This window comes from Melopsittacus undulatus, chromosome 2 (assembly GCF_012275295.1).
Source record: "Melopsittacus undulatus isolate bMelUnd1 chromosome 2, bMelUnd1.mat.Z, whole genome shotgun sequence".
NCBI classification, from domain to species: Eukaryota; Metazoa; Chordata; class Aves; order Psittaciformes; family Psittaculidae; genus Melopsittacus; species Melopsittacus undulatus.
The window spans coordinates 21537081-21544347 of NC_047528.1; positions in this window are offsets into that span (position 1 = coordinate 21537081).

Consider the following 7267-nt stretch of genomic DNA (forward strand, 5'->3'; position numbering starts at 1 on the left):
CTGCTGACTGGAGGAAAGTGTCTGAATTACTTTATTTTCAGTTCCTTAATTTGACATGGTTTAGGACTTTTTATTATCATGGCTAGAACTAAAATATGTCTTGGGAAGAGACCCAGGATGCTATTCCAGTGGATGGTACAAAGCATTTTGACACTGTCCCACATGATATCCTTGTCTCTAAACTGGGGAAGCATGGATTTGATGTGGATAAGGAATTGGCTGGATGGTTGCACTCAAAGAGCTGTGGTAATGACTCCATGTCTGAGTAGAGACTGGTGACGAGTGGTGTTCTTGAGGTGTTGGTTCAGGGACCAGCGCTTTTCAACATCTTTGTTGGTGACATGAACAGTGAGATTGATGCACCCTTAGCAAGTCTGCTGATGACACCAAGCTGTGTAGTGTGGTCAACAAGTTGGAGGGGTCTCTTGTGAGACCCCACCTGAATCCAGATCTGGGGCCCCCAGCATAGGAGAACATGGACCTATTGGACAGAGTCAAGAGAAGGGCCATGAAGATGCTCCAAGGGCTAAGCACCTCTGCTGTGAAGACGGGCTGAGAGACCTGGGCTTGTTTGGCCTAGAGAAGAGAAGTCTCCAGGGAGACCTTAGAGCAGCCTTCCAGTACGTAAAGAGGGCCTGCAAGAAAGATGGAGAGGGACATTCTACAAGGGCATATAGGGATAGGAGGAGGGGTAACAGTTTTAAACTGAAAATAGGGTAGATGTAGATGGTGCATGGTAGTGTCTATTACCTGCTCCCTGAAAGCCTGGGAGAATGGCAGGAAATGCAGCATGTATCCCCCAGGAAGGAGGGAAACATTGTATGACTGAATACTTAGTGAGTTCCCTGATTATCTTAAGGAGAGCTCTTGCTGGTCCTGCTTCAAGTACATGGACCATTCACTAGCTAGTGAGGTAGCAAATGTGATACAGAATGTAACACTAGGTAAACAGGAGAAATAAGAGCCAGTGTCAGGCCAAGCTTAGAGCTCAGGAAGCATTTGTAGCTCTGTGCTTATTAAGGACAGTTGGTTGTAAGTGCTGATGAGTGATCTTGGCCAATCCACCAGCCTTTTCTTCCAAAGACTTCTGGAGACTATGCATCTCACTAATGTTCTGTTTGCAAGCTCCTTTCACTTGCAGGTGAAAACAAGTATGGCTCTGTTCATCAGGTATATTTCCTTGAGGTAGTCCTTCACACAGAGCAGACCAGGAGCTCTGCTCCAGGCACAGTGCTTGGATTCAGCCTACTCTCTTCTCCTATGGCCTCATTCTGCTCATTCATGTATGTCTGCTGAGAAGTTCTCAGCCTGTCTCTTGTCCCAACAAAGTTAATAATTTGTTTTTTTCCATTACAGTTTGTTCAGGCTAGTTTGTACAGGCTAGTATTTTCCTGTTGATGGATTGTATGTTCACCAAAATGCTTCTGATCTTACAAATGCTAGTTCTGGAATGATTTTACACTTAATAAACAGTGAAATACATTTTTAAACCAAATAAAATGTGGATAATAATCCCATAATTACCAGGTTATTATCTTCTTGTGAGGAATAATGTCAAGTACAGAATGCTTGAAAAAGATTAAAAGTCCTAGCAGAGTAAGACATAATTTTGTTTTACAAGAGCTGACTTACCTCTGTCATGCCTTGCCACTTGTTCACCTAAGTGCTGTAATTAAAACTTCAACAAACGTTTGCTTTTGAAGCCTGTAATCATCCTGCCAGTCTTTCAAAAGCTGATGAAGTATTTATTGCCCTTCCAGCATTGTCTAGGTGCTTATAAGTGAGTATTTTCATGACCTTGGTGAGCAATTAACCCACTTCATTCTTAAAATCTTTCTGGTTTCTCAAATGAATACCCTGGAAGGTTGATGGTTTACAGTGAAGATGACAGAATACAGAAAAGCAGAAAGGGAAGAAATACTGAAGTTAAGCTGTAAAAATGACGTCTGTGCAGCTTTTATGTCCATATATGCAGCCATATGCTCATAGATATAGACGCTGATCTCCATGTTGGAATCAGCCTCTGCAACTTTCTGAGAAGTTTCTATCATATCTTCACTGCAAGGACAAAAGGATTGTGGATTTATCCTAATAATGGACAAGCCCATGCTGCAATTTACTGCTTTTTTTCCCCATATGTATTAATGTGATTGTTCTCCAGCCTTTGCAGAACCAGGACGCTGAGTGGGTTGGTTAACTTCGCATCCACCTAGCCACAGGCAAGGTCCCCACATAGCTGAAATAACAGCCAGTTTTAACCGACATAATGTAGCTTATGGCTCCATGGGCAAACATAATAAAAGTGCTGCTCTTCTTGGAAAGCTCTATTCAAGCACCATGACTCTTCATATGTTGAAAAAGATAAGATAGTACTGCATAGGAGTCCAGCTGTGGGACTGAATAGATCCCAAGAAGCAATAACATGGCCTGGCTCATTGCATTGTCATTGCCTGTATCACATGTGAAGAGATATTGAACAGAAACATCAAATGCAGTGAGATGAGTCAGATTCTTATGGCCCTGGGAACTGTTTGCTTGTCAGCACTCATTTAAGCAGGAAATATCTTCCTTTGAGATCAAAAGGTAACATATTGCAGAACTTGCTTGGTTTAACTCTAAAGATAGTGAGAAACAGTGCAAGGGGTGATAAGGATCTGTAGAAATAAGGAGCAGATTTGTTCAGTGAAAGACTGAACAGGCTAGAAGTATCCATTTGAAAAGACACAAGTGGGGCAGAACTCCATCTAACAAATGATACAGGAAAGGTGAACAGGGAGTGATTTTTCACTATCTCATAAGCCAGGTACTGAGACACACTACAAACTTGTCAGGGTAGTTTCAGTACAGGCACACATGTTTCTGTAGGACAAAACTGAACTGCAGAACCTGATGGCACAGGATGGGCAGAGGCTGGAAAGTGCAGAAGGGCTAAAAAATGGTTTGTACAAAATCACAGCGGAAAGGTCCATAAATTCCTAAATGGACCTTTGCCCAGACTCAGTATGACTCTTCCAGTGTAATATTGGTATGCACAAAGTTCAGTTCAAAGGGTGGGCTTGGGGTTTTTGGTTTCCACCAATGGTGGTTATGGGTAGTGCTTCAGTTCCTGTGCTCTCAGAGTATCCTGTGGTTGTACAAGTCCAGAGCCACCTCAGAGGTAATCTCTGCTGCCATGACAATGTCTGAGGGCCCCAGACAAAAAGGTGATTGTGGACCATGGGCCATGCATGCATGCAAACTGAAGTGCTGGTCCACCATGACTTACAGACCAAGAAACATGCCAATGACAAAGACCCAAAGCTCTGCAGGGCACCCAGCCAAACTTTCCTCGCTGAATACAGTGTTAGAATCTCAGAGAACTGAGCAACTTTTCATATTGAGAAGTGAATGAGCTTTGGAGCTGCTATGTCAATAGCATGGTAGGTCACCAGACCTATCTGTCAGTAGTCTCCTTACCAGGAGGAGTGATCACGCTGAGAGATGGTCTCAACAAGTTTTAAGCCCTGCATTACAAACGGAAGTTAGGGATTGATCTCAGAAAGACTGATGCATGTCACAGCAGCCTTCTTTAGATTTCTGGATGACTTACTGCCACAGTTACTGATGAAGGTGACCTCCTGACAGCCACTGCTTCTCCTGGGCACATATTAAAAATGGTGGCAGATATTCCTTAGCAAACATCATCATCAGTAATGCCCCTTCAGGTATCTGAAGCTTTTCCTGTGCTTATGACAGTTCATTCAAACTATATGTTCAGATTACCTATTTTGTTCCCCTTGATACTACACCATCAAGACTGAGATCCTGGGTGCACTGAATCCCAAGAAAGCTTAGTTCATTTTGATACACATTTTGAAAGAGGCAAACTTCCTTCCTGGACATGCTCCAGCAGTCACTTTGATAACCCTGCTAGGCCACATCTTAATTCCAAACATCAGACACTTTGCCAGGCCAGAGGTACTGAATAATTGGGTTGGGCTTGGCAGAGTTGTGCTGAGCTTCCCTACAGGACGGTGTAGTCTCCTCTCAGGTCTCTGATACTCTGGTAAGCATTGCCTGGCATCATTCAGATTGTTTGTATGGCCATCTGAGGGCCAAAGAAGCAGTAATTTACCAGTTCTTTGAAAGTCCTCTAAGACTTAGAAATCCACATCCCACCTTCCCTTTTCCTGGGGGAAGACAGAAATCCACATCTCACCTTCCCTGTGCTTTGCAGGTTGAAAGGAATGGACATTTTAGGCTACGTGTTTGGTTGAGACCAAATGTTCTTGAACACCTTCATGCAAAGAGCCACCTCGGTTCAGCTCTGTAAAATTTGCCATCAGTGGACCCGTGCACTTATTACAGACAACCTCCACCAGCTCCTGGTCTGGAAAACACAGGGGCCCCTAAGACCTGAATTTGCATGTGAGTTATTGTCATGGTTTAAGCTGAACTCAAGACAGTTAACATTCATACAACTCTGGTATTTCGGAAGTGGTATCTTCCCCTCAGGTTTGTGGTGTTTGCAGTGTATCAGTGTTCTCTGAGACACTGCAATTCTTGCTGCCACTTGGCTCTAAAGTTAGCAGTTTATTCCTAAAACCGCAGCAAACAGTAGAGAGATGAGGGAAGTAGCTGTGTGGGAGCACAGCCTTGAGCCAGTTTCCATCCAGGTCTTGCTCTCAGGGACTTGCTGCTTGAGAGCTGAAGCTTCTAGCAGGGAAGTTTCTTGGTCGTTATGATTCTCACTTGTGCATGGCAAAAGCTCTAGCTTTGTACATCCTGCAAAGTGCCTTTAACACTGGACCTGTGAGCAGAGTCACGCCAATTCTCCTGACTTGAGAAGAGGAAGAGGATGGAGCATAGCTCTAGCTGGGCTGAATACCTGCTCCAGGTGAGTAGTTCATTGACTCCCATCAGTATTAATCACACTCAGTCTCTCAGAGCATTGGAGCCAAGTCTGTGCTCACTGTTTCTGGGTAAGCAGATCCCTTGTACCTCACTCCCCTCAGGGAGTGCCTGTCTGAGCTGTTTCTCAAGAGAACAGCACATCCGCACAGGAGCTCAGAATCACAGAATAGCCCTGGTACCTCTGGGGGCCGCCTGGTCAACCCCCCTGCTCAAGCAGGGCCACCTAGAGCTGGCTGCCCAGGAGCAGGTCCAGGTGGTTTGTGAGTACCTCCAAGGATGGAGACACCACCACCTCTCTAGGCAGCCTGTGCCAGTGTTTGCTCATCCTTGCTGTATAAGAGGTGTTCCCCTTGCTGCCCTCATCCTGCTGGAAATTAATGGGCAGTTACCACTGTGACCTTTTGCTTGTGAAGGAGAGGCTCTTTCCAATGAGTACGTTGCCCCTTGCACGGCTCATTGCCAGTATCAAACATCAGGGGTTTATTGCAGCCTTCCAAGGGTTGCATTGCTTGGACAGTGAAGGTGTCACACTGGAGACACTGAGGAAGGGATTTCCTCCAACTGCCCACTTGCTCTGTGGCTTCCCTGACATTCCAGTGTGGAAGTGCACTCCTCCCGCTAGCACAAAGGCAATCTGCTTTTAAAAGTGCACACTTCATTGTGTCAGTTATTTGCGGGTCAGATTGAGGCTTCTCCATGCTAAAGCCTCTCTACTTGTGCAAAGAATGGAAGAAAAGTGTTTGCTGCTGAGGCTGAGGGTTCAAGGCTTCTAAGGGACTGGTGCAGGCAGATACCTTCCTTAATATTCACAGAAATTGCTTCCATGGTAAGAAAAGAACTCATATATTTCTTTGGCAATGTCCCAATAGGTCTGAAGACCGTTGATATCTGCAAAGTACTTCAGGAGCAGCCAAACAGCTCCACATCAGCCCCACTAAGTGCAGATCATACCAGGACCATCAAGCAAGCTCTAAATAACTGCCCTCCTGCAAGGAGCTGCTCACTGGTGTTGGCTTCCCATGGCTCTGTGTCAGCCTTCAGAGGAATTAATGATTGTTGGGTGCAAGGGCTGGGCTGAGCAGAGCAAAGCTTCTCACTGGGATTATTTAGAGGTGGGGGATGGTTTGTAGAAGATAGCTGTATACTCAAGTACTTGCTAGTAAGAACCACCAGAACATTCACATTCAAGATGGCTCGTCAGTGTTAAGACATTATAACTTAGACATTACAACTTAGCCCTCCCCTAGGGTTTACAGACAATGTTAAGACTTTTTGCAGGCAATGTTAAGACTTTACAAGTTAAGACTTCCCAATCTAGCCATCCCCTGGGTTTTACAGAAAAGATGTTTCTGCACCTGCTGGTGGTGATAGGGTATGTTCAACCCATCTAGAACACAAAGCTCTGCATTACTTACAAGATGAGAAGTCATCTGGGAGGGAGCCTGGTTGCTCATCTCTAAGCTCTAAGCAGAAACCCTCTGTGCTACCTGGAGCTGTAAACGTGGACGACATGGAGCAGCTGCGGCTGTCGAAGATGCTCCATTTTGCAGAGAGTGCTTATACACCCGAAGCAGCAGTATATAGATCCCAGGGCTCTACTAACTGAGTAGCTGCTGGATCTGTTGAGATAAAGAAAGGTATGAAATTGTGACAAGGCTGCAGTTGCCCATCTTTCCTATTAAAAATGTTTAGCAACACTCTGACAGTATTGCTGTGGACAAAGAGCATCTCTCTGCAGCAGAGGGTAATTTACATCCCCTCTCTCAGTAGGTGGAAGACCTGAGACAGATACAGATAGGATGTTTGTTAGTGGATATTGGGCTTCTACATCTCAGGCACTGTGAGTAATGTTCCAAGGCTATCTTAATTCTGCCTTTTATTTATTTTTACGTGCACCCTTTGTAACATATCTCATGGAACAGCTATTGCTCAAACAGAAATAGCCTGCATTAGACAAATACAAATCACACTTGAGTTGACTGAGTCATCCCCCTCAGGGTACAATTAATTATTCAAGAAGTACATATCCAAATGTTACACAACAGCTCTCTTCCTACTAGAGTTATCGAATCTGTTTAAAAATTTATGAAGGTATTCACATATCCCTGTGAATTTCTAATTATTTTGAAGAAAGTTTCAAAGCCAGTGTACAACATCCATGAGTAACCCAGCAAATACTGCTACAAGCTATGTGCTCACAGGCATGTAAAGCTCCCTGGGCAAAATCATGCCATAATCCCTGAATCCCCTGTATTGCTGCCCTCACAGCAACCAGTGAGCTCGTGTTGTTGACTTCTGTGGGACCATGTCCTGGTTTCAGCTGGGATAGAGTTAATTTTCTCCCTAGTAGCTGGTGCAGTGCTGTGTTCTGACT